This window comes from Staurois parvus, unplaced genomic scaffold (assembly GCF_062004578.1).
Source record: "Staurois parvus isolate SC_StPar_1 unplaced genomic scaffold, SC_StPar_1.0 ptg000177l, whole genome shotgun sequence".
In the NCBI taxonomy this organism is placed as follows: domain Eukaryota; kingdom Metazoa; phylum Chordata; class Amphibia; order Anura; family Ranidae; genus Staurois; species Staurois parvus.
The window spans coordinates 5,156,901-5,181,264 of NW_028317973.1; positions in this window are offsets into that span (position 1 = coordinate 5,156,901).

A 24,364-nucleotide genomic window follows, 5' to 3' on the forward strand; every position below is an offset into this window, starting at 1 on the left:
CTCTCTAGTTTTAATAAATTACCACTTTAAGTTGCTGATCAGCGGCATTACAGCACACCATCTATAGTTGAGTAAATTCAAGTACATATACCATAGTTTGCAGACGCTATAATCTTTACACAAACTAATTTGTATACACTTATTAGGATTATTTATTACCGAAGACATGTAGCAGAATACATTTTGGCCTAAATTTATGAAGAATACATTTTTTAATATTTATGTTCACATTGTATTTCATCACAATCTATATTGCACTTAGTTTGGTCTGGGTTCAGGCCTTTACATTTTTATGTATTATTTATGTTCACTTGCTGATTATTACTCACGTTGTCTTTGTCACAGTTCATATTGCACCTAATTAGGTCTGGATTCAGGCCTTTATACTTATCACCTCTGTTTTGGGATTATTTTTTCTGTCTCCCCACTCTTCGAATTATTGTGTCCTTACTACTATTGATATTAAGGCAACACCATATTATTTTTTTTGTTTCCTTGTGCTAGTGGTGTCTGGGTCTAGGTGTTAGCAGCTTTTTTCAATAGTCCTATCTATACCTATAGCACCGCAGAAGGTTTTTTCTATTATTTTTTCATTTGATATGTTTTATAACTAAAATTAGAAAATATATTTTTTTACTCAAAATTTTCAGTCTTTTTTCGTTTATGCAATAAAAAATTAAAAAACCCAGTGGTGATCATATACCAAACGTAAGCTCTGTTATGTTATAACAAAAATTATAAAAATATCATTTGCGTACAGTGTTGAATGACTGCACAATTGCCAGTTAAAGTAGCGCAATACTGAATAGCCAAAAATGGTCTGATCATGCAGTGGTAAAACTTTCTGGAAGTCAAGTGGTTAATGACACTAAGAACACACAGAAAATGTAGAGATTTCTGCTGCAAACTGTACAGCACTATTTTAAAGAGCTAGAAACCATCACAACCTGATGTATAAATACAAAAAAAGTCAAATCCCTAATTACTTTCATGAACTCCAGATTTAAATAATATACATATAAAAAATACCCATATAAGCAGTTCTATATAAGTTGAATCCAAATAAGTTAATGCAAGCCTTTTATTTATTGGCTATAATAATAGATTACTTGTTATTAGTGACTACACTGATTAGTATATGTTTAAAGGAAAAGAAGACAAATGAATAATCTCTTTGTGAAGATTGCTAATTGTTGCTAACATGTCAGCATGTTTGTGTATAGCATATGCAGTCATGCTGAGTATATTTGCACCTAGTAAATTTACTAGTTCACACTTGGCTTACTCACTATTTCTTATAACAAACATTCTTGTGCTGTGCCAAATCAGGAAACACTTACAAACTCCTCACCATGCAAGCTATGCTGCTCATTTTTCAAAAGTGAAAATTCTAGTTTAGAACTGAGACATGCTATTGAATTCACAAACCAAGCTTCAAAGTTAGATGCTGCATGAAACATGTATATCAACAGACAAACTATGGCCTAATGACATCAGAAATAAGAACGCATTATTTTGAATAAAGTAGATGTAAACTCAAATACTAAAAATCTTATATACACTTTAGCATATTAATATAATTTCAAAAGCAATTTTCAATGTTCACACATCTGCAGCTTCTATTTACCCGCATTTCCTGCCATGAAGGTCATTATTTAGGTATTTCCTGCTATAGATTGCCAATGCTCTGCCCCATCTCCCAATTATGTGATTGCAATGCCACGGTTAGACCAATTGTCAAAGGAGATTATAAGTGGCCCTTTAAACACACATCACTTAAAATGAAGAGGTTACTAAAGTTACAAAAATTCTTGTGCGACAGAATACAACTTTGGGAGTGATGTAATGTGATTGTATTGCATTGTAATGTATTCTTTCGCTTCCGAGGATGTGTAGTCTTAGTCTTTCAATATTTTCAGATGAATGCTGTACTGATTAAATGAAAATAATAGTTAGTTCTGGTATTGCATGAGAAAATGTTTCGTGTTTGCCTCTTTAATTTCACATGAACGGTCATGATCGGCTCTGAAAAGCTGTGTACTAACGATCGGATTATCGTATGACCGCATCGAAAGCATTATTTTACGTCTGGTTTTCTGATTGTGTGTACTAGGCACTAGACACAGTCCAATGTTCTACCATGAGAAAATTGGTCCTAACATATGCCAACCAGCCATTGCTGGATGCAAAGAGGCTGCAGCAGCACTGTGATGCAACAAAGGATGTAAAAAAATACGTAAACAATTATTTTGTTTAACCACTAGGGGACCTCCCACAGTACATATACTGCGGTAAGGCGGCCCCTCTGTACATGATCACATATATAAACGTGATCCTGCATTTCCAGGTAGAGGCGCACACAGGGGCGGACTGACAACTCATGGGGCCCCTGGGCAATAGGGGATCATGGGGCCCGTTTTCTTGCCCAAACTCAAAAAAGCCTAGGAAAAAGGTACCAGGGGCATCTCATGGGGCCCCCTACTGACCCCGGACCCTCGGGCAGTGCCCGAGTTTCCAAATGGTCAGTCCGCCCCTGGGCGCGCATGAGGCTCGTGACTGCCCTATCCGCGCTGCCTATCGCGGCCCCGGGTGTCAATCACCAGGTCCCGGCCGGTGATTACCCGTTGGAACCCAGTGATTACCGTCGATCACCGACAGGGAGGATGGCTGCATTGTTTACAATGCAACCGTCTTCCCTGTCAGTTTGGGCACACTGATCGGGATGGATGAGCACATCCATCCCGATCAGTGTGCTTACAGTGAAGCACACACCTTTCCCCTAGTAAAACACTCCCGTCACACAGGTAACCCTTTGATTGCCTCCAAATGTTAACAAGTTCCTCCCCAGTGCCAGTGCTTTTTTTTAGCACTGATCACTGCATTGGTGTCACTGGGGATGTCAGTGACCCCAAGTCAGTTTACCCTCAGTGTCAGAATGTCCACCGCAGTCCCGCCATAAGTCGCTGATCGCCGCCATAAGCCACTGGTTGCCACCATTATTAGTATTAAAAAAAAATTCCAGTATCTATACCGCCATTTGTAAACGCTAAAATTTTCACGGAAACCAATTTACACTTATTGGAATTTTTTTTCAGCAAAGACATGTCGCAGAATACATTTTGGCCTAAATTTATGACGCAATTTGATTTTTGATTTTTTTTTACTTGACATTTTTAATAGCAAAAAGTCAAAAATATTTTTTTCTCATTGTTGGCCGTTTTTTTTTATAGTGCAAAAAATAAAACACACACAGGCGATTAAATACCACAGAAAAAAAAGCTCTATTTGTGGGAAAAAAAGGACGTAAGATTCATTTGGGTGCAGAGTTGCATGACTGCGTAATTGCCAGTTAAAATAGTGCAGCGCCGAATAGCAAAAAGAGGCCTGGTCATTAAAGGGGGTAAATCCTCTGGAGGGCAAGTGATTAAAAATATAGATTTGCTTATGATGCATAGGGGTCAATTTACTAAAGGCAAATAGGCTGTTCACTTTGCAAGGGAGTTTGCCCCAGAGCCTATGCAGAAAACTGCTTTTTTTTGCTTGCAAATGATTGGATGATGGAAGTCAGCTAATTCATCTTTTCAGTGGAAAATTTCCTTGCAAACTAAACAGCCTATTTGCTTTTAGTAAATCAGCCCCATAGTGCTTTAGCAAGTGAAATGCAATTCTTTAAGGGTTTGCATTTAATTTAAGTACCAGATGACTAAATCAATTTAAGCTGTTTATTTCATATTAAAACATCTAGTTTTTGTTCTCAAAGCCATCAAACACATTGGCACTGCAACAACCACAAAATTAATTCCAGCACCAACTTTAACCCTTGATTGCAAATAATTCCTGTCTGCATTCCACACTTTTTTTGTCCATGTCCTTATCATCTAAATGAGTATATGTCAAGCGTGAAAACAAATGTGTTAAGAAGTGCTCTTGCTGGACTTATAGCCCTATCAACAACAACATTTGTTTCTTGCTCCTGCAAAATAGAAAAGCTAATTATTCTAATATTCTGCCCTTCTGGGCCAGTTAATGAAGTTCTTAATCTGGTTCATACTGTATATTACAGATGTATTTGTAGTTACTAGATCAGTTTTATTGCAGAGACACCAGAAACTCATTCCTCTCCTATTACTACTGAAATCTGTATGCTAGTGTTAAAAAATATAAATAAAAATAATACTACAAACCACAAAAAAACAGATATTAGGCTTAATAAAATGGTAGGTTAATAAGATACACAATCTGATTGTCTTGCCATAGATGTTTTTTGTTGTTCTCAATCTATGCACTTTCCTTTTTGAAAAATACATACACAACGGGTTCATTTGAGTATAGCATTGCCCGCTCAGGGCAGTCTCCAGAAATCCATTCACTTCAATTTAAAGACACTAATAAAAGAGCAAAAGCAAACATAAATGGCTAATATAATTCATTGTTTATTTCAAGACAGCAACATGGCAAAAAATGTGTATTTAGGCCATTCTAGACAAAATGGATGCACACGCTGTCATGTTGAGAAAGAGAAGCATTAGTTACTTCATTCTTTGTATAGAGGACTTTTCTGCGTGTCAGCCAATGCTTTCGGAAATGTCAAATGATGCTGAGAATGTAATGAGGGCTTGTTTTCCTTCCACAGAACACAAAACAATAAATACTTACAAAATAGTGTGTTGTGGTTTGATTAAGTCAAAACATAAAGAAACCCTGGCACAAATTAATTTAAAAATCTGGTGATGATAATACAGACTGAAATTACAAAGGTTGTGTATCACCCTGTAGATATGCTTTCCAACAGCCTTGCTACATTTTATATTATTATTGCTTTTGTAGTTTGTCTTGCTTAGCATTGCACCCAAAGATAATCTGTATGATATCACCTGCCAGTCATTCTGCTAAGGAGGCTATAGAATCCTTTGTCAGGGGTAGATACAGAGAGTACTAGATTTTTTGTCAACTGGCCAACCTCTGGTGAGCTTTTGTCATCATTTGATGATACCTAGCTTTGATAAAACTCTGAAATGTTCTAGAAGAGACGTTTTGCAGCCCTTTATGTTGGAAGAGGGCATCCCATTTTTCCTGATCTCCTCTGGGAATAGGGTAGCTTTAAGGCTGTGGTTGGTTTTAGACTCCAGTGCTGGGAACTAGACCAGGCTGGAGACCACCCTTCCCTTTTAGGGCAGACCATGTGGACTTAAGAAGAAGATTTGCTGTTTGGATCATCACTGGAACAGTCTGGAACAAACCATTTGTTTTGTACAACCATGTCCAGCATACGATTTGCATGATGCTTCTGAATACTGTGACCCACCAAATTTCAAATCTCAATGGACTTACATAAAAATTATCACTCTCCCAGCCAAAAACTAGAATATTCTAAAAATATCATTCCTCACTTGTGCCACATTGGAGAGTGTATATTGCTCAAATATACAGAGGATGTACCCAGCGATATGCAGAGAAATAATTTAAGAATGTCTGTATTTGCAATGGATTTTCAGGGAGCTTTGTCACGTTTTCACAGTGGCAAGCAATGATGGGTAGGCAAGATAATGCACTTTATGTTGCCTGATGCAAAACTTCACTGTATTATATGATTTTACACTCAATACAAAGTCACTATTTTAAAGAATAATCAAATATGATTTTTACTGTCCATTTTTCAGATGGACCCAATCGGATCATACATTGTTCTCTATGGGGTGGTGGATATAAACAGATATGTGTCCGTTTACACGCATCAGATCCGCTGACAGTCAGGTATAAACAGACAGGTGGTCTGTTTACATCTGACTCCCCCATAGAGATCAGTGGTCTGTGTCCATTCTGCACAAGCTGAGTGGACACAGATCTGTCCGCATAGCAGAGTCCGCCAGTGTAAAAGGGCCCTTAAATAGAAACTACATTGAATTGCAGTTGCTAAAGTGCAACCTTACTGCAGTTTCCAGCAAAACACGTTTTATAGGAATGCACAGCAAACGCTCCTAAAATGCACAAAGCACCACACTCACAGCTCACCAATGTATTAGTTATGATTAGAGCACCTTAATGTAACTGAATCAAAATGTGGTAGCAAAAAGAGGGCATCATTTGGTACATGCCTTGGAGTAGTTGCCAGTGATCACAATAATAAATATATTTTTCATACCAAATATGATTCTTTAATTATATTGTCAATGATCCTATTAAAAATATTTGTTTTCCAGTTCGAAGATGTAAAAAAGCCTAATGCACTGTGTGGCAAATCCTGTCCATCAGGTCTGGTCGTTTGTAAGGGGAATCAGAAAGCTTTCTTCACAGACTCCATGACAGTATACAGTACGTTTGGGTAGCTCTGCATTCACTCCCACCCCATAGGACTCCACTTCCATTAATTCTGAGGATGAACCAGAGGATGCTTTAATTTTATGTCTTTCATAGTCACAGGACCAATTGTGTTTGAAGTTTTTCCTACCTTTTGGAAGTAAGGGATCAGTTGCGTTGATGTAAAGAGCATCCTGTTGTGTCCAGAAGTCTTTCAGGATGGCTCTAGTGGTCTCCAAGTCCTTAGCTATCAGCCGGGTGGTATTTGGCACACATGTTCAGAGGATTGATGCCCAGAGAGTAGGCCATGCCATCGGAGAGCATTTGCTGTGAGCCCTGCTATCAGTGGGTGGCTGTTAAGTGTGCCCAGCATGGATACAGCAGCTGTGTTCATGCTTTTTGGAATCAAGTCGCCCAGCAGGTGCATCAATTGCCCTGTGGAAGAGGTCTAGGATATGCAAGTATGTTTGGCTTGAGGTCAGCAGAAGGCACCAGATGCCATGTTGGCTGTTAGGGGGTGGTAACTCCACTTGTGTTTAAAAAACAAAAAAAAACAAAACCATATGGAGATGACTATGCTCTCTGGGTGATTGATGTACATTGCAGTATTTTATCAAAGTTTGGTGCAGTCTCCTACCTTTTTCTTTTTTCAGTCCTGAACAGATAACTGTTTGCATCAGCATTATTTGTTTTCTGTATGGCAGGGCCTGGTTGATTAATCACCTGTTGGAATCACAGTGCTCTGATGTGGGAACTTGCAGTGTCAATATTCCTTTAGCAGTGGTTAACCCTTCAGGGGTTTTTCCCACCTAGCAAACAGAAACAACTATTTTTTTGGCAGCTTAGGAAACTTCAGCAGCTGCAGCTTGAATTGGAAAGGTTATTTTATTTTTAAATTAATACATGCCTTGAGCAGCAATTTTACATGTTATAATATTTTTTTCTTAACAAGCTGGAGTTCTCCCTTAGACTTGAGCAGTGTCCCTCTTTAGCAGGGATTTGTTTCTTTTACTGTGCCAAGACCTTGTGCAATCAGTAAGCAGTAAAGATGTACTTTGGCAAGGGCAATGTAATCCCTGCTGTGACTGCTCTATATAGGTTAGAGTTGGAATGGGCAGTGTCTTCCTTACTGGTACCGTTACCTGGTTTGTCAGCCCTTCTGCAGGCCACTTAAAGCTGTGCACTCCTTACCTTTTTGCATTTCTTACTGCCAGTGTTTTCCAAGATGCAGGGCATCCCCTTACATTGCTTTTGGCATTGGCCACCCAGGACCTGATCATCAACATTGCCCATCCCACCAAGCCCCATCCCATAGCCTACTCTTCCAGTCCCATCTCCCTCATCCCATATCCACCTCCTCCTCCAGTCCCATCTCCTCCTTCCCTTGTTCTCCTCCTCCTCCAGTTACATCTCCTTCTTCCCATGTCCTCCTTCAGTCCCATCTCCTCCATCCTACGTCCTCCTCCTCCTGCAGTCCTATCTCATCCAATCCTATGTCCTCCTCCTCCATCCCATATCCTCTTCCTCCTCTACTCCCATCTCCTACATTGAATGTCCTCCTTCTCTAGTACCATCTCCTCTTGCTCCAGTCCCATCTCCTCCTGCCACAGGAGGGGGGCAGTGGGACAGGTAAGGGGCAGCTGGATAGGAGGTGGGCAGTGGGACAGGAGGTGGGCAGTGGGACAGGTGGGGGGGGGGCAGTGGGACAGGAGAGGGGCAGTGGGACAGGAGAGGGGCAATGGGACATGAGGGGGCAGTGTCACAGAAGGGGGGCAGTTTCACTATGATCACACACACTGGTGAAGCACCAGTCCTCCCAGCTCTCACCTGTTCAACAGTGGCTCCTCCTGATGGTATCAGCGAAGAGGATCTGGTGCCAGGAAGAGTAGCTGAGCTTGTGCCCCATCTCCACCAGGATATCCAGTGGCAGCTGCAACAAAAAGAGGGAGCTAACCACCCTGACCTCCTCCTCTTCTTCCTACTATTCCACTGGATGCTCCACCAGCACCCCCTGGCCTGACCCGCCCTGCACAGCTAGGTGCACACTGCTGTTGCTCAAACCTCCTTGACAGCGGGCCATGACTGCTCCCTGCACACACCAAGGAACCGTCAACCACTCCACCCTCCTCTGCGTGCTGGCAGGTCTGTTCTGACAGCAGCTGCCCCATGTTAAAGATGGCCCTGCTTGGGGCACAGGCCCCTTGGGACACCCAGACCTCCTACATGTATATGGGTTGTCTCCCCCTGATAGAGGCCCTGTCAAGATGTGTGCTTACTGTTTAGATACAAGTATTGTCATTCCATTCAAATCAAAATTTTTTAATTTCAGATGTAAGCCCCTTCAGATCTGAAAGCATTATGCACACCGTAAACTTGGCCCTGTATGTATTATTGTTTTGTTCAAGCAGCCAAGGAGGAAGTTGGCAGTGACCAACAGGTTATCAAAGGTAGTCAAGGCACTTAAAAGAGTTTGTTACAACTCTCCCTGTGAAAGGATTCTCTACTCTGACAATGTCAAGCTTTTTTCCTTGCAGGACCAGTCAACTGCCCAATTTAACCCTCTTCAAACAATGCCTAAGAGGAAGATGTGAATGAGAAAGATCTATATGCAGGTTTTTGTACCTCCCTTTTGAAAGGCTGTAAGGATGCCTAAAATTTAAAATCCTGCAGTGGTACCTGCAATGCAAATCTTTTTAGCACTTCCAAAGGAGTGTTTTGCATTTTTCCCTATGATGTATAAGATAGAAGCTTGTTCTAGAAGAGTGGTGCAAAATTGAACAGGACAGAGCAGCTGAGAAGCTTAGCGTTCAGCACTTCTACCTTGCAGTACTGGGTTGCTCAGTTCAAACCCCAACCAGTACACTTCTACCTGCACTGCAGGATTTTAATTTACGCACTTATGAGTTGAGGTTTTCCAGCATAGGGAGTCACCTATTTGGTTGATGTGGCCTTCGTGAGATTATCCAGATGCATGGAGTTGCCATTGGAGGATGCTGTGTCTTTCAGGGGCATACTCAATCAGAGTGATTGGGTGTATCGTTAGGGGGATACGGCATCTTCTGGTGGTAACTTTATGTGTTGGTCTATCTGTCTGAAGTGGCAGCCTGTGAACCCTTGCCTTTCTTCCAATGCAATAGAAGTTAAGATGAAGAATATTAATTCTAGCCTAAAGAATAATTCTGACATATGAGACAATCTTGTCTGCATTGCGAGAGTTTAAACTGACCTCTTTGAGGATGAGGTTCATTTGATAGCAAAGAACTGGGGTTGCGTTTAGGCTGGCCTCCTGCCTCAAGGCAAATTTCTGCCAAATGAAAGAAAACTTCAGTTCTAACTCCAAAGAGGTTTGCTCCTGTAGTCATAGCTTGGAGTCATGAACGAATTGAAAAGAGAAAGCGTCTTTAACGATGAAGTCAGCAAAGAGCTCCACTTTGGCGGGAGATGATGCTTATTTGCCCTTTTCAGATTGTGCCACCCATACATACCTTATGTGTACCTGGTTGCTCCTCTTCTGATAGGAGGGTACAGCTTTGGTCTCAGACATTTGGACCATCAGGACAAGCATTTCAGGCCATGTTTGGAGAATCAGTCACTTTCAAGCCTATGACTGTGCCAGGAGGAATACATTGCACCAGCAACAATAGACAAGTTCTGCTAGCTAATGTCAAAGCTTACCCTCTCTAGGGATGGCAATTCCAATTCCAGCAGATGTGATTTTAAGGTGAATACTATTTTTGCTCAGAGGGATGCCTATTTCCAACTTCCCAGAGCTGTCTCTTTCTGGGTTTTCTACATGGGTCTAGATGTTATGCAGCATACATGTCTGATGGTTGAATTCTCAATCCACACTTTCTCTAGACAGAGATCAAGTTCTCAGAACCCTACAAGAGGTTGGCTGGCTAGTTTTTCAAAAAGGGTCATCTGTTCCTCTATGCAAATCCTTGTGTATCTGAAAGCCTAATTTATTACAGTTCAGGATACATTGTTTTTGCCACTAGAGCATACTGGTGGTAGGAGGCTGGGTTATCCTGGTTTTCCTCTCTTCACCTGTCTGTGTCTCAATGCCTGATGATCAAGACCATGGTTTTGCCTATGCCTATATTAAAGTGGGCTCAATAGAAGAGGCTTTCTGTCCTGAAGGGTTTTTTCAAAATGTTGGACATGCACCCAGCTATTAATGTCTTACAAACAGTCAGATGAAGCCTTGGGTGCTGATACAGTAGTAAATCTTCATTGCTGCAGACACATATGGCCAGTGGAACTCCCCTGTTGGAAAGTTGTTTTGAACATTCTGGTTTTCTGGCCATCTCTTACATGCTCTCATTGCCTTTCATCATCTGAAAGTAGGCTCTTTTGGTTCTATTCTACATAAAGGGGCAAGTGGGAACTTGCAGGGTCAGTCTACTAATAGAGGTAGAGATGATGGTTATCTGGATGGAAAGGAAACTCTGTAACATTTAATTAAGTCTACATTCAGAACTTCTGGAAAGAATCCATGTTTTGTGGACCAGTTGGGAAACAAGTGATTCCTACATCCAGGTTCCTTCAAGTTGATTTTATTTCTGGGTAAGATTTCAGAGTTAGATCTGCTAGTATCTCTTTACTATTACAAGCCGGAAAGCTTTTTTCCAAGGAGCCTGGTCCAAGCCCTGGCTGTGGATGCTGTGACAGGTCAGGAAGGTCTCCGAAGCTGTATGCTTTTCCTTCAGTCCGATCCAGGGGCGGACTGACAACTCATGGGGCCCCGGGCAATAGGAGATCATGGGGCCCCTGTGTCCTTGCCCAAACTCAAAAAAGCCTATGAAAAAGGTACCTGGCAGGGGCAGACTGACAACTCATAGGGCCCCCGGGCAATAGGGGATCATGGGGCCCCTGTGTCCTTGCCCAAACTAAAAAAAGCCTATGAAAAAGGTACTAGGGGCATCTAATGGGTCCCCCTACTGACCCCGGGCCCTCTGGCAGTGCCCGGGTTTCCAAATGGTCAGTCCGCCCCTGGTCCAATCCATATACGTTTTGTTTTGGGTCTGTTGCTAAAGACCTTGGCAATCATCACAGTAATTCTGCATTGGCCAAACAGACCTTGGTTCCTGCTTTTAGTACTGGGTTATCAGATTCTCTCAGATGAGAACATCTGTCACAGAGTGCAATACTCCACCCTTGTTCATCTCTTCCAGTTTTTTGTCCTGAGAGGAAGAGATTAATTAGCCTTGGCTGTTTTTCTCTAAGCTGATGTCTCATGAGAGTGCTATCCCTTACTCATCCAGTACCTTGATGGAGGGCTGCATCTGAGACTCCATAGAGAGGCAAGGCTCTCTACGCGGGATTCACTACTTGATCTGGACTTCCTTGCCAGCCCCAGATGAGATCTCTTTATGTCTTTTAGTGATTTTGCAGTGGTGAAAGCTGATGATTTGTACAGATATATTGGCATCATTCATTTTTGAGTGATTTTGCAAGCATATTGTATAAAGCTACGTTAAAGCTGATCCCTGGGATAAGCAAATATTGTCTAAATACAAGAGACATGTATTCTTCCTTGAATCTTGGTATGCTTTGTGTTTTACTGTCAGCTCTGTGTAGAAATCAGTGTTTGATCACTGCTGCCCTCTCATTATGCATGGTGGCTGGTCTTATATTTGCCCCTCCTTATGTCGTTTTCTGCAGGCAGCCTGTAGTGGGTAGGGCTACCACTACCTTTACAAGGTAATATCTGGGTTTGCAAAGGCGTATGGTGCACACAACATAGATTTACAGTCATGGCCCAAAATAATGGCACCCTTGCATTTCTGTTAGATAATGCACCACTTCGTCCAGAAAATTGTTGCAATTACAAATGTTTATTTATTTTGTTTGTATTGGTATGACACAAAAAAAGAAACAAAAAGCCAAATCTGTCAAATCCATCCCTCTCACCACTACACCTAAACGCTTAACCCTATTCACCACTTCACCTGAATGACTAAACTCACACTTCTCAACCCTATTTTCAACATCACAAATAAATACCTAACTAAACCTTTTCTCTGCTCTCACCTGGATGCCTCATCCCACACCTGAGCACTGAGCTCTACTCTCCCCCCCCCCCCATACCTGAATGCCTAGCTCCCCCACTCCCACCATCATAACTATATGCTTAACACCATCTCTCCCCCACCCTCATCACCACCATCCTCCATGGTCAAAACCTCACAACTGTGCTTGCATACCTCCCCCCTACCACTTCTCCTAAACATAGTCAAAAATGTTTAGATTTTTCTCATATCGCCCCGCCAGGCTGAATGAGAGAAATCAGTCAGTTCCTTAATCCACGTGAAAAAGCATGAATGGAGGAATCTCCACTGCTGGCTATTACATTCAAACAGCCATTGCACTGATTGACTGCAGTCATTGTTCATCCAATAATTTTCTACCCTCTTTCTTTAGTCTTTCAATCAGAGTTTGTAGAACCAGTTATTGCACCCCATGGCTCATATTTCAGGTGATTTTGCAGGAATCAGAAGAAATTCAAGTGTATTGTCAGCTTAAGTGTAGCCAGAGGGCACACAGCTGTCTCCATACAGCCCAGTCTTCCTGGCATTCTAGCTTCTCCTGCAGCTAACAGAGATCACACCAACACCTCAGCACTGCCCCATTTCTTCCTGGTAGTGGCTGTTAGAGCAAAAGGGAGGCTCACTGGAATGAGTGATGGCCCCATGCTGTGTGAGCAGGGATGCTGAGAGTGCAGCTCAGGTGGCACTGGCTGGCCTCTGTCCGTAGCTCCCTGCAGGGACCCAAGACTGCCATCCTTGAGTTAACCACAGCTGTGGTACAACCAGGGGGTGGCATGAAAGTTGGTTAAGCTAACAGCAAGCATGCATCCCAATTGACATCACGTGTAAAATGAACTGTGACAGAAAATTTTCAGTTTATGATGTAAAAAAGGGATAGTTTTCAGATCTATCAGTGCCCCAGGGGAACTACATTTGTTGTTGAACTACAACATTTAAATGTGCTGGTGTTTACTGAAAAAAACAGTGCACTATTGAGCCATAAGGTTCTGAAAAACTGAAGTCTGGCAATCATTGCTAAACATGACAAATGAGAGGGGGAAGAAAGGGGATGAATAAAATTGCATTACATGTAGCCCCTAGCCTAGGAAATGGTCTAAACAAACCCCAGGGTTGTAAAGTGGAGTAGAACAATGGCCCTGAGTGCAGAATAATAATGCTATGAAGAAAAGACAAAAGAATAACAAACATCATTATTTTAGGAGGATCAGGGAATGTGAATAGGTAGAGGCCCAATTGCTACTGATAAATAATGAGCAAAACATTATTATTAAAATGGACAAGAATTTATTCATCAAAGACACAGAGATATAGTAATGCAAACACTGTTGCCAATTGTGATAAGTTCCTGAGTTATGAGTGACCCTGACTTACAGGAAAGCCCCAACAGACCAGTCAAGACTTAATGGTAAAAAAGCCGGGTTACTGGCAACTAGTCAATTGAAGGGCCTGCTGATAATTCCATCTATGATAAATGGTGAAAGGAACTGTAAACTGTTCCTAAAAGGGAAAAATCTATGGGGACCAAGTGGCAGTTCACTTGAATGGGGAGTTCACTACAACCAAAATCAAAGAGCGTACAAAGTGAGTACAGAACAAGTACAACAACAAAACAAGGAGGGTTCATAGACCAGTGTACAGGCACCATCTTACCCGCTTGAGAATGTTAGAGACCTCCAGAGGTCAGGCCAACTAGCATTTGGATTCTTGACTTGTAACAAGGATATGAACAGAGAGGTGCCAGTCACTTTTGGAAGCTCTAGAAAGTTTATTCTGGTCAACAAACTCCAGTGAACAAGGGTTACAGGGTACAGGCTATCCCGAAGAACAATACACAGACTTTAGGTCAACACAAATGACCATTAAGCTGATATTGTCCCTCTGCATTCTTCTGACTGTTAAGCAGTAGCAGCACATAAACTGGATGAGCCACCAGACTTCCTGCAAAGTCAAAGTTTGTATCCAGCTTTTCTACTACTGTAGAGGACACTCCTCCTGCAGCTGAAGTTCACCCATGGTCCTCCTATCCAGGATTCAGCTTCACTCCTCCCAGGAAACTCCCCCAGCCAGGCACTGCAAGCTTTAGCCCCTGGCAGCAAACCTGTGAGGTCAAGAACTAGAGTGCAGATGTTTTCCATAGACAGAGCCTGGGAGGCCAGGAGCAAACACACAAATGTGCTCCCCAGTTATAACCTGTGAGTCAAGAGAGCTTTCTGGATGTTTCCTCAAATCTTTATACAGTTCATTAATGTGCCCCACTGATAGTAAACCTAGTGGTTGGCCAGGGGTACATAGATATTCATAACTCTGGACATTGGAGCTGCATACATAATTACAAGGGACATGCCCTAGTAGTAGGCAGAAACAAGCAATGACTCAAACTCAAAGAGCGAATCAAACAGAAAACAGATCAATTCAGCTCAGGCAGGCTATAGCCTGGCTGAGCTAAATGTAATATATGGGCACTCCTGCTTAGAACAGGGTCCCTACAAGTGCAAAAGTTATTGGGCTCCAGAATACAAGAATGAGGGCAATAGCAGCCTACTAAAGGTAGTATTCTGTAGCAAGGGAATTGCCAAAATGGAATATGAAAGCAAAGGAGTACTCATCCTACAGTCAGTAATTGCAAGACTTGTGACTGGAGCTATCAAAAGGTTCTAGAACAGCTTTGTGGAGTGTGATGTTCCTTAGAAGCTGAAGGAAAGGAATAATGTGCTGCTGGTTAGACTACATTTTGTGACTGGGTGGACCTAGTCACAGCATGAGTGTAATTCCACCAAAGATAGTGTTGATATCAGGCATTCTTGTTTATGAAGATGACCTTGACTGGGAAGCCCCAACGATAACAAATGGTAAGGTTAAAGCTGTGCTGTACATTTGGTGACAGTTGTTGGGGCAAGATCAGCAAAGAGCTGTAGGAAATGGCTTTGAAATTTGAGCTCATTTTGCTTACGAGCACCTTGCAGAATTTCTTCCTTAGAAGAATAATAGTGGAATATGAGAATGGTATCCAGTTGTTTTGTATGGTAGGCCCTTAGTTGGCTTGTGTGCAAAGCCTTGGTGAATTCTTTCAAATAAAGTCTTTCAATTGGTGTCTCAAGAGCAAGTTCCTACATAAAGGCTATGATAGTGCCTTGTAAGTCTATTATGGACTCCAGAAGACTCTAAATCATTTGATTTTTAGTTTGAGCTGTGTGGGTTTCAGCATCTCCTTGTGTGGCCTTAAGCATCTTTATTGCCACTCTGAGATCCTCCAGATCGTTCACATGGCCCTCCAGGACCCCAGTAGTGTCATGCATGGTGGCGGTCTTCCGGAACATGGGATTTTTGGCCTATGCCAAATTTTTTTCAGAAGGTTTGAAGGGATTTTGTGGGAGGCTGTTGAGATTTCCTCATGCACCTTTAAACCATAATTTGGTTAATAAGGCAGTCCATACATTCACTTTTTTTTTGTTTTGTTAAGCTAGTGGGTTGAACAGAATAAATTATCCGATTCAAGGTGGATGGGGGAATCCTTTCTGCTGTAGTAATATATTCTGACAATGCGGAGCCTTCAGAATACAATGATCAGTGTTGCTGTTCCCTGCTGAACTGGCTGAATTTTGATCCATGTATGGCCGGCTTAACTTTACATTGAGGAATGGGTTCAAGGTGTGCAGAGCCAAAGGGAACAGACAGTCCTTCATTGCTGTGGAATCTTCCAAGGACTGGTGGATATTCTCATTTGTGGTCAGGCACCATTTTAGAAGGCTCTATCATTGAAGAGTCACATTTATAGCATTTATGCTTATTCCTCTTGGCAGGCCCCATCACATTTGCATGAGGGGATAATTCCTGTAAAAGGTTTGCCTGGGTTTTGTGAAGCAGACCTAAAACACATCCATGTGGTTCTGATGCATGCAAGTTAATCTGTAGCCAATCAAAAGAGGATTGATACAGAAGTAGTCTGTAAAATAAAATTAATACTTCCGGTTCCGGCGCCGAATGAGCTAGGGAAGGAATCCCGCAGCTTCGGAAACCTTGGCATACAAATTCAGCCTCCTGCACCGGAGGACTTACCTAAGCGGCACAGGAGTGCCCCCTGAGTCTACCTCACCCTATCCTATATGGATCGGTATCTGCGGCCGGCGACACCCGGCCCTGATCCAGCTGCACGATCCCTTGGGAGCAGGTATCCCCCTCTTGCAGCCAAGATGGCTGCCGACCACGCTCCTCACAGCAGCAGCAGCAGCACTGATGGCAGGACAGCCAATAAGGACACAGAACCAGAGCCAGACCCAGGAGCAGGTAGGGGGGAGACACAGCCATCACACATCCCTCCATTAGGGCATGCTGACACCAGTAGTTCCATGGAACATTATGAAAAAATTGCACAGGCTGTCGCCTCCCTTTTACTACCTACCATTACTCAGGTAGTAGACAGAGCTGTAACACAGTGCATAGAACAACTTAGAAGGGACCTGGGGGAAAACGCCAAACGCATAACCAAAGCGGAACATTGCATTTCTGACCTAGAGGATGAGGTCCAAGCTATGCAGGCGGGTGCTACACAATCTAAACCTGTGCAACAGAAAATATTGGACAAGCTAGAAGATTTAGAGAACCGCTCATGCAGGAATAACCTGCGCGTCGTAGGCCTCCCAGAATCTTACAACTCAGGCTCATTGTCTGATATCTGTTCTAAATGCAGTCCTGCAGCATTGGGCATTACGACTCCTAGCCAGGTTGAAAAGGGCACATAGCTTAGGTGCACCCTCCAATGAGAGACGCACGCCGCGTTCGACAATCTCAACTATGCTTACCGGGTAGCCATACTCAATTCATTTCGCAATTCACGTTCCTTACAGCTAGACGGTCATAAGCTACTACTGTTTGCTGACTACTCTCAAGAAGTCTCCCGTAAAAGAAAAGCGTTCCAACAAATTTGCACTACACTATTCCAAAAAGGGGTCAAATTCACCCTTGCATACCCTGCTACACTTCGCTTCACCACGCTTACAGGAGAACCCAAATCATTCACACACCCAGAGGAAGCCCTTCTGTACTTTCAAAATAATCTTTCTGATGTCATGGGCCAGCAACCACCACAGCATTCACTACGAGATCCCACCCCGAGAGACCAGCGTAGTCCACGAAAAGAACGACCAAAGCACCAACGCATCAACTTTACTTTGGCAAAACAAAGACCACCCTGATGGCTGACGCTCACCTCACCTGTGTGCCTACTTACTGGTATTTAATGCCTCATGTTAATGTAACTTATTGTCATACAATGATCTTAATCAGATGCAATGTTCAGTAATGTCTCAGGTTCTCTTGTTCTTTTTTTTTTTCTCTATCTCATGTTGGTATATGTATAATGCATTAGTGTAATCTTTGACTGCTGCGCTGCGGATGATGCTAGGGTGAGCTGCCCCTCCTTCATAGATGGTCCATGCAACTCTTGGGAGCCCCCCTTACCATTGCATTGGACTATGCAACCCCCCGGTGCAGAATCTACACCTTACCACTTCCGGTAATGCAGGCAAAGTTAGGAGATAACATGCGGAATAATGTGAAGTCCATAATGCCTTTACAATTTATTGTTTATATTGTTCTTTCGATGGATCCCTGTTGGGTTACCCCGATATTTGTATCTCTCCCCCCTCCCTTTTCTCTCTTTTCCCGTTTCTCTCTATCCTCCTCTTACCCAGGGACCCTCCAACGCCTCCTTCTTTTACAGCACACCGAGAGAACAGGGCACATAACACTAAGACAAGGGAGCTGCTACCACATAGGGATGCTTCTAATTCTCTTTTGAACACCTCCATACTCACATTTTCATGACTCGTATAGTATCATGGAATGTTAAGAGTCTGAGATCAACCCATAAACGTATGGCCATTCTTCGCCATCTCAAAAGACTGAAAACAGACATTGCTTTTCTTCAAGAAACGCACCTGACACAAACAGATATTGCGCGCCTAAAAAAAACTGTGGGTGAGACAGGTATTGGGATCGCCTTCACCCAGGAGCAAAGCGGGAGTAATAATTCTAGTACATAAACATCTTACCCCTGACATTATAACGCTAGCTACAGACGATGAGGGACGATATGTTGCAGTACATATTAAAATGGGCTCCTCCTCCCTAGTATTGGTTAACATACAGGTGAAACTCTAAAAATTAGACTATCGTGCAAAAGTTCATTTATTTCAGTAATGCAACTTAAAAGGTGAAACTATAATATGAGATAGACTCATTACATGCAAAGCAAGATAGTTCAAGCCGTGATTTGTCAAAATTGTGATGATTATGGCTTACAGCTCATGAAAACCCCAAATCCACAATCTCAAAAAATTTGAATATTGTGAAAAGGTGCAATATTCTAGGCTCAAAGTGTCCCACTCTAATCAGCTAATTAAACCATAACACTTGCAAAGGGTTCCTGAGCCTTTAAATAGTCTCTCAGTCTGGTTCAGCAGGAATCATGGGAAAGACTGCTGACCTGACAGTTGTGCAGAAACCATCATTGACACCCTCCATAAAGAGGGAAAGCCTCAAAAGGTAATTGCAAAAGAAGTTGGATGTTCCCAAAGTGCTGTATCAAAGCACATTAATAGAAAGTTATGTGGAAGGGAAAAGTGTAGAAGAAAAAGGTGAACAAACAGCAGGGATGACCACAGCCTAAAGAGGATTATCAGGAAAAGGCCATTCAAAAGTGTTGGGGACTTTCACAAGGAGTGGACTGAGGCTGGAGTCAGTGCATCAAGAGCTACCACACACAGACGGATCCTGGACATGGCTTCAAATGTCGTATTCCTCTTGTCAAGCCGCTCCTGTACAACAAACTTCAGAAGCGTCTTACCTGGGCTAAAGAAAAACAGACCTGGTCTGTTGCTCAGTGGTCCAAAGTCCTCTTTTCTGATGAGAGCAACTTTTGCATCTTATTTGGAAACCAAGGACCCAGAGTATGGAGGAAGAATAGAGAGGCACAAACTGCAAGATGCCTAAAGTCCAGTGTGAAGTTTCCACAGTCTGTTGATTTGGGGAGCCATGTCATCTGCTGGTGTTGGTCCACTGTGCTTCATTAAGTCCAGGGTCAACGCAGCCGTCTACCAGGAGATTTTGGAGCACTTCATGCTTTCTTCCGCAGATGAGCTTTATGGGGATGCTGACTTCATTCTCCAGCAGGACTTGGCACCTGCCCACACTGCCAAAAGCACCAAAACCTGGTTCAATGACCGTGGGATTACTGTGCTTGATTGGCCAGCAAACTAGCCTGACCTGAACAGCATAGAAAATCTATGGGGCATTGCCAAGAGAAAGATGAGAGACATGAGACCAAACAATGCAGAAGAGATGAAGGCCGCTATTGAAGCATCCTGGTCTTCCATAACACCTCAGCAGTGCCACAGGCTGATAGCTTCCATGCCACGCCGCATTGAGGCAGTAATTGCTGCAAAAGGGGCCCAAACCAAGTACTGAGTATATATGCATGCTTATACTTTTCACAGGTCCGATATTGTTCTACGTACAATCCTTGTTTTATTGATTGCATGTAATATTCTAATTTTCTGAGATTGTGGATTTGGGGTTTTCATGAGCTGTAAGCCATAATCATCACAATTATGACAAATCACGGCTTGAACTATCTTGCTTTGCATGTAATGAGTCTATCTCATATATTAGTTTCACCTTTTAAGTTGCATTACTGAAATAAATGAACTTTTGCACGATATACTAATTTTTCGAGTTTCACCTGTATATGCCCCGAACTCCTCACCCAAGCATTTCTTTCAAGATCTGTCCTCAAAAATAGCGAACTTTATGCACCTCCCACTTGTGTTGGGAGGAGACTTTAACCTGAGTATGAATACACAGGAAGATACGTTAAAACCTTCTATCCCAAATTACTCATCTCCCTCCACTCCCCCCCCCCATCACACACGCTATTGAACAACTTTACAGAGGCATTACAACTCTCAGACATATGGCGTCTGAACCATCCAGAAGGAAGAGAATTTACTTTCTTTTCCCCTCTCCATCATACTCTGTCTAGAATTAATTACTTCTTTGTCAACTTCATCTTATTACAAAACATCAAGGATTCTAATATACACGACATAGCAACCTCTGACCACTCCCCAATCTCTATATTACTACAACACGTACAATCTCACCAACACTCTTGTACATGGCATTTCCCCTCCTTTCTAGCAAATAATCGGGACTTGCTCTGGGTATTAAATGCTACCTGGAGCGAGTTCTGCAAAACTAACGCAGAGCACCAAGAGAACCGCAATCTATTTTTGGAGACAGGCAAGGTGGTGTTACGAGGTAGAATCATTGCGTTTACTTCCACCTACAAGAAAAACCTTCTCCGAAACTATACAGAAGCAAGCTCTGGTCTAAAACAGGCACAGAAAGATTTGGCAAGTCTCAACTCTCACGAAAATAAGAAAGCATGGTCAGAGGCCAAACAACACTTTGATACATGGGCAGCAGCTCAAGAAGCCACACATCAATCCTATAGTGATCTGCAATTCCATAAATTCGGCAATAAGCCAGGCAAGCTGCTAGCACGACTATGTAAAAAAACATTCACACCTACCCTCTTTACATCTCTGAAGGATACACAGGGAAAGTTAAAAAGTGACCCTTCAGACATTATTTCTATTTTAGAAAAGTTCTACCAAAATCTATATGGCTCGGACCCTATAGACACCGCTAGGGCCACCTCCTTACTGTATCATATCTCGTTGCCTCAGTTAGACCCAATTGCACTTCAAGCTCTAAATGCTCCCTTTACTCAATCGGGTATATCTCTAGCCATTAAAGCACTCACGAACGGTAAAGCCCCTGGGCCTGATGGCTACACAGCCGAATTTTACAAACTTATGGCCGAAACCCTTTCCCCCACCTTACAAATCGGTGTTCCAATCAATCCAGGGGGGAGGGGACTATTTACCCTCCAGATTTCAAGCCCAAATAAAACTGATTGCCAAAAAAGACAAAGACCCGAAGGACCCTAGATCATATCGGCTAATATCCCTACTGAACCTCGATGCAAAACTCCTGTCAAAAATGATTGCCTCTCGCCTTGCAATTATACTACCCACTCTCATTCATTCTTCGCAAGCAGGTTTTGTGCAGGGTCGATCGGCGGCATCGAATATTCATAAAGTGAAATCAGTCCTGAATCAGGCCTCTAGCGACACACCCCAAGATGCAGCAAACATCTCACTGGATGCCGAAAAGACATTCAACAATGTCAATTTCGAATGGCTTTTCTTAACACTACAGAAGTTTGGATTTGAGGGCCCTTTTATGCACCTGATCCAAGCCATGTATTCATTCCCAACAGCCCAAGTCCTAGCAGCGGGTCTTATATCTAACCCTATTTTGCTGCACAAGGACACTAGACAAGGATGCCCTTTATCTACTTTACTTTTCAATTTGGCCCTGGAACCATTAGCACGCTTCCTGGTATTACACTCTGACCTTCATGGTATCACAATTGGTCAGCAAGAGTTGAGACTAGCTTTATTTGCAGATGATATTCTAATTTTTACCTCGCACCCATCTCTAGATCTGACATACATACAGCATATTTTCTCTTCCTTCTGCCTCTGCTCAAGGCTCCGAATAAACTTCTCTAAAAGTGAGGTGCTCCCACTATTCCAATCTCGCCCTCCGATATGGACCCAAAACTCGATCTTTAAAATTGCTCATAAACATATCACATATCTAGGCATAAAAATAGGAAAATTAGCTTCCTCTCTATACACGCTCAATTATACTCCCACGATTGCTAAAATCATTGGGGAACTGGAGATGTGGAGGGACCTACCGCTTTCACTCTTAAACAGATCACATCTTTTCAAGATGGTGAGAGTTTCCCGAAACTTCTCTATCCTCTCCAAACCATACTTCTTCTCCTCAAACACAGTGACATAACTAAATTAAATTGGGCAATTTCAAAATTTCTATGGAAAGCCAAACGTCCCCGTATAGCACTTACCAAATTATTTCTACTACGAAGCGAAGGAGGCTCTGGTCTCCCGAACGTGCGAGCCTACAATCTCTCTTGCCTGCTCCATATAGGTCTAGACTGGCTCACCCACTCCTGCAAATATTCCAACTACCACATTGAATCTGCAATAGCGCATCGCCACGATCTCACAGCCTTATTACACTCCAATGTCAACTCTCTCCTGTCTCACCTAAAACATAATTCACTCATCCGCGATACCCTTATCACATGGAGGGAAGTCAGGCGTAAACTGGGGGTCTCACCATGGCTGTCTCGCTTTCTTCCTATTCATCACAACCCTTCTTTCTCTCCCCCCTGCAATCCTATGATGCTTATGAAACTTGGTTCAATCAAGACTTAACTTTGGTACAACACTTATATGACACCTCTACGGGCTCCCCAAAACCTCTCAACAGCATTCTACAAACCTACAGACTACCAGCACACCACTTTTTCTATATCCTGCAAGTAAGGAACTATGTCAATTCTGTTGCACCTATTAAATCTATTAGATTTCGTACAACATTCCTTGATGTCTTGGAGAACTCTCAACATATAAAATATCAAACATATATAGACCCCTAAATCTTTTGTACACCAAACCCTTTGAGTCATACAATGCTGTGAAATCCTGGGTCAAAGATTTCAATAATGTGTTTACAGCTGACCATTTACTATCAGGCTTTAACTCCACATGTGCCTTCAACCACAATGAATTCTGGCGTGAACAGCAACTTAAGATTCTTCACCATGCCTACATGCCCTGTGTCAGAGCCTGGGTTCAAACCTGGGCCTTCTGCGGTGAGAGGCAATATTTCTTCTTGCTGCACCACCTGGAATGCTGGACAGCTCTCTTGACAATTATTTGGATGATTCTACCTTTACCTTGTTTATCTTGAATCTTGAACCCCTTGCTCCTCCCATGAACATCCTGATAAAAGCCATGTCTCTGCACTTCCTGGTTGCCAGATTATTGTGCCTCCTCCAGCCAATATCCCGCTTGTCTCTCCTGCTGCCGTCTATACCTTCGCTACCAACCTTTGGCTTGTTCCTGGACTACGATTCTGCCTCATCCTCATATACTACCTGCTGTTTTCAGGTAAGCCTTTTACTGCTATAGCAACTGGTCTCTGAACCTAACCCAGACCGTGACACCCTGTCTGTACTCAAGAAATGACCCGGCTCTGTCTACTTGCCCTCTCTGTGGAAATCAAAAACCTTCACTACACCATAGACTCTGGCTTTGCTCTACTATCTCCACATTCTGGAAGCAAGTGGTCAACTTCATATCAGGCATCACTACCTTTCAACTACCCATTAACCCGGTACCCCTTCTCTTTGGATATATGGATCAACCAGCCATTAGACTCTTCTCTTCTCAAACGTCCTCTTTCAGAAATAACAAACCCTGGATATCCTCATGCCTCCTAATAGCAACACGGGCTATTCTCCAAAAATGGGTCTCCAACTGTCCTCCTACTCTATTGGACATCAAACAAGAGCTCAACTCTCTATTATGTCTTGACAGACTTGATCTAATCACCTCCCCGACCTTCTCAAAAGAGTCCCATTACCTTCGTAAGTGGGAATCCTATATTACAGGATCCCTGTCCGCACCAGAGCAGGCATTTTTTCTCCAGAATTCCAGCCTATTAAGTTGTCCACTGAAACCTCCCACAAGTCCCGTGACATTGGAGCTACTGTCTATATGACTATTTAATTTTGGGGTTAATAGCTAAGCTGTTATAATGCAATGTTCCTACTATACTGGCTCCTTCTCCTCTTCTCTTTACTTCTCCTCTACCCTCGTCTTCATCTATATCTTGACCCTTTGATTAACCTTTTAATCTAGGCCCATATGTCCACTAGGCTCTCACAAAATTCCATAGGCCTACATCAGGCAACTGGAATGGGACATGTCTTCCACTCTACCTTTGGTGGAACCCGAGATCACTGGCTCCTTCTCCTCCCCTCTTTTTACCATCTCTCTATGTCCTGTGCAACA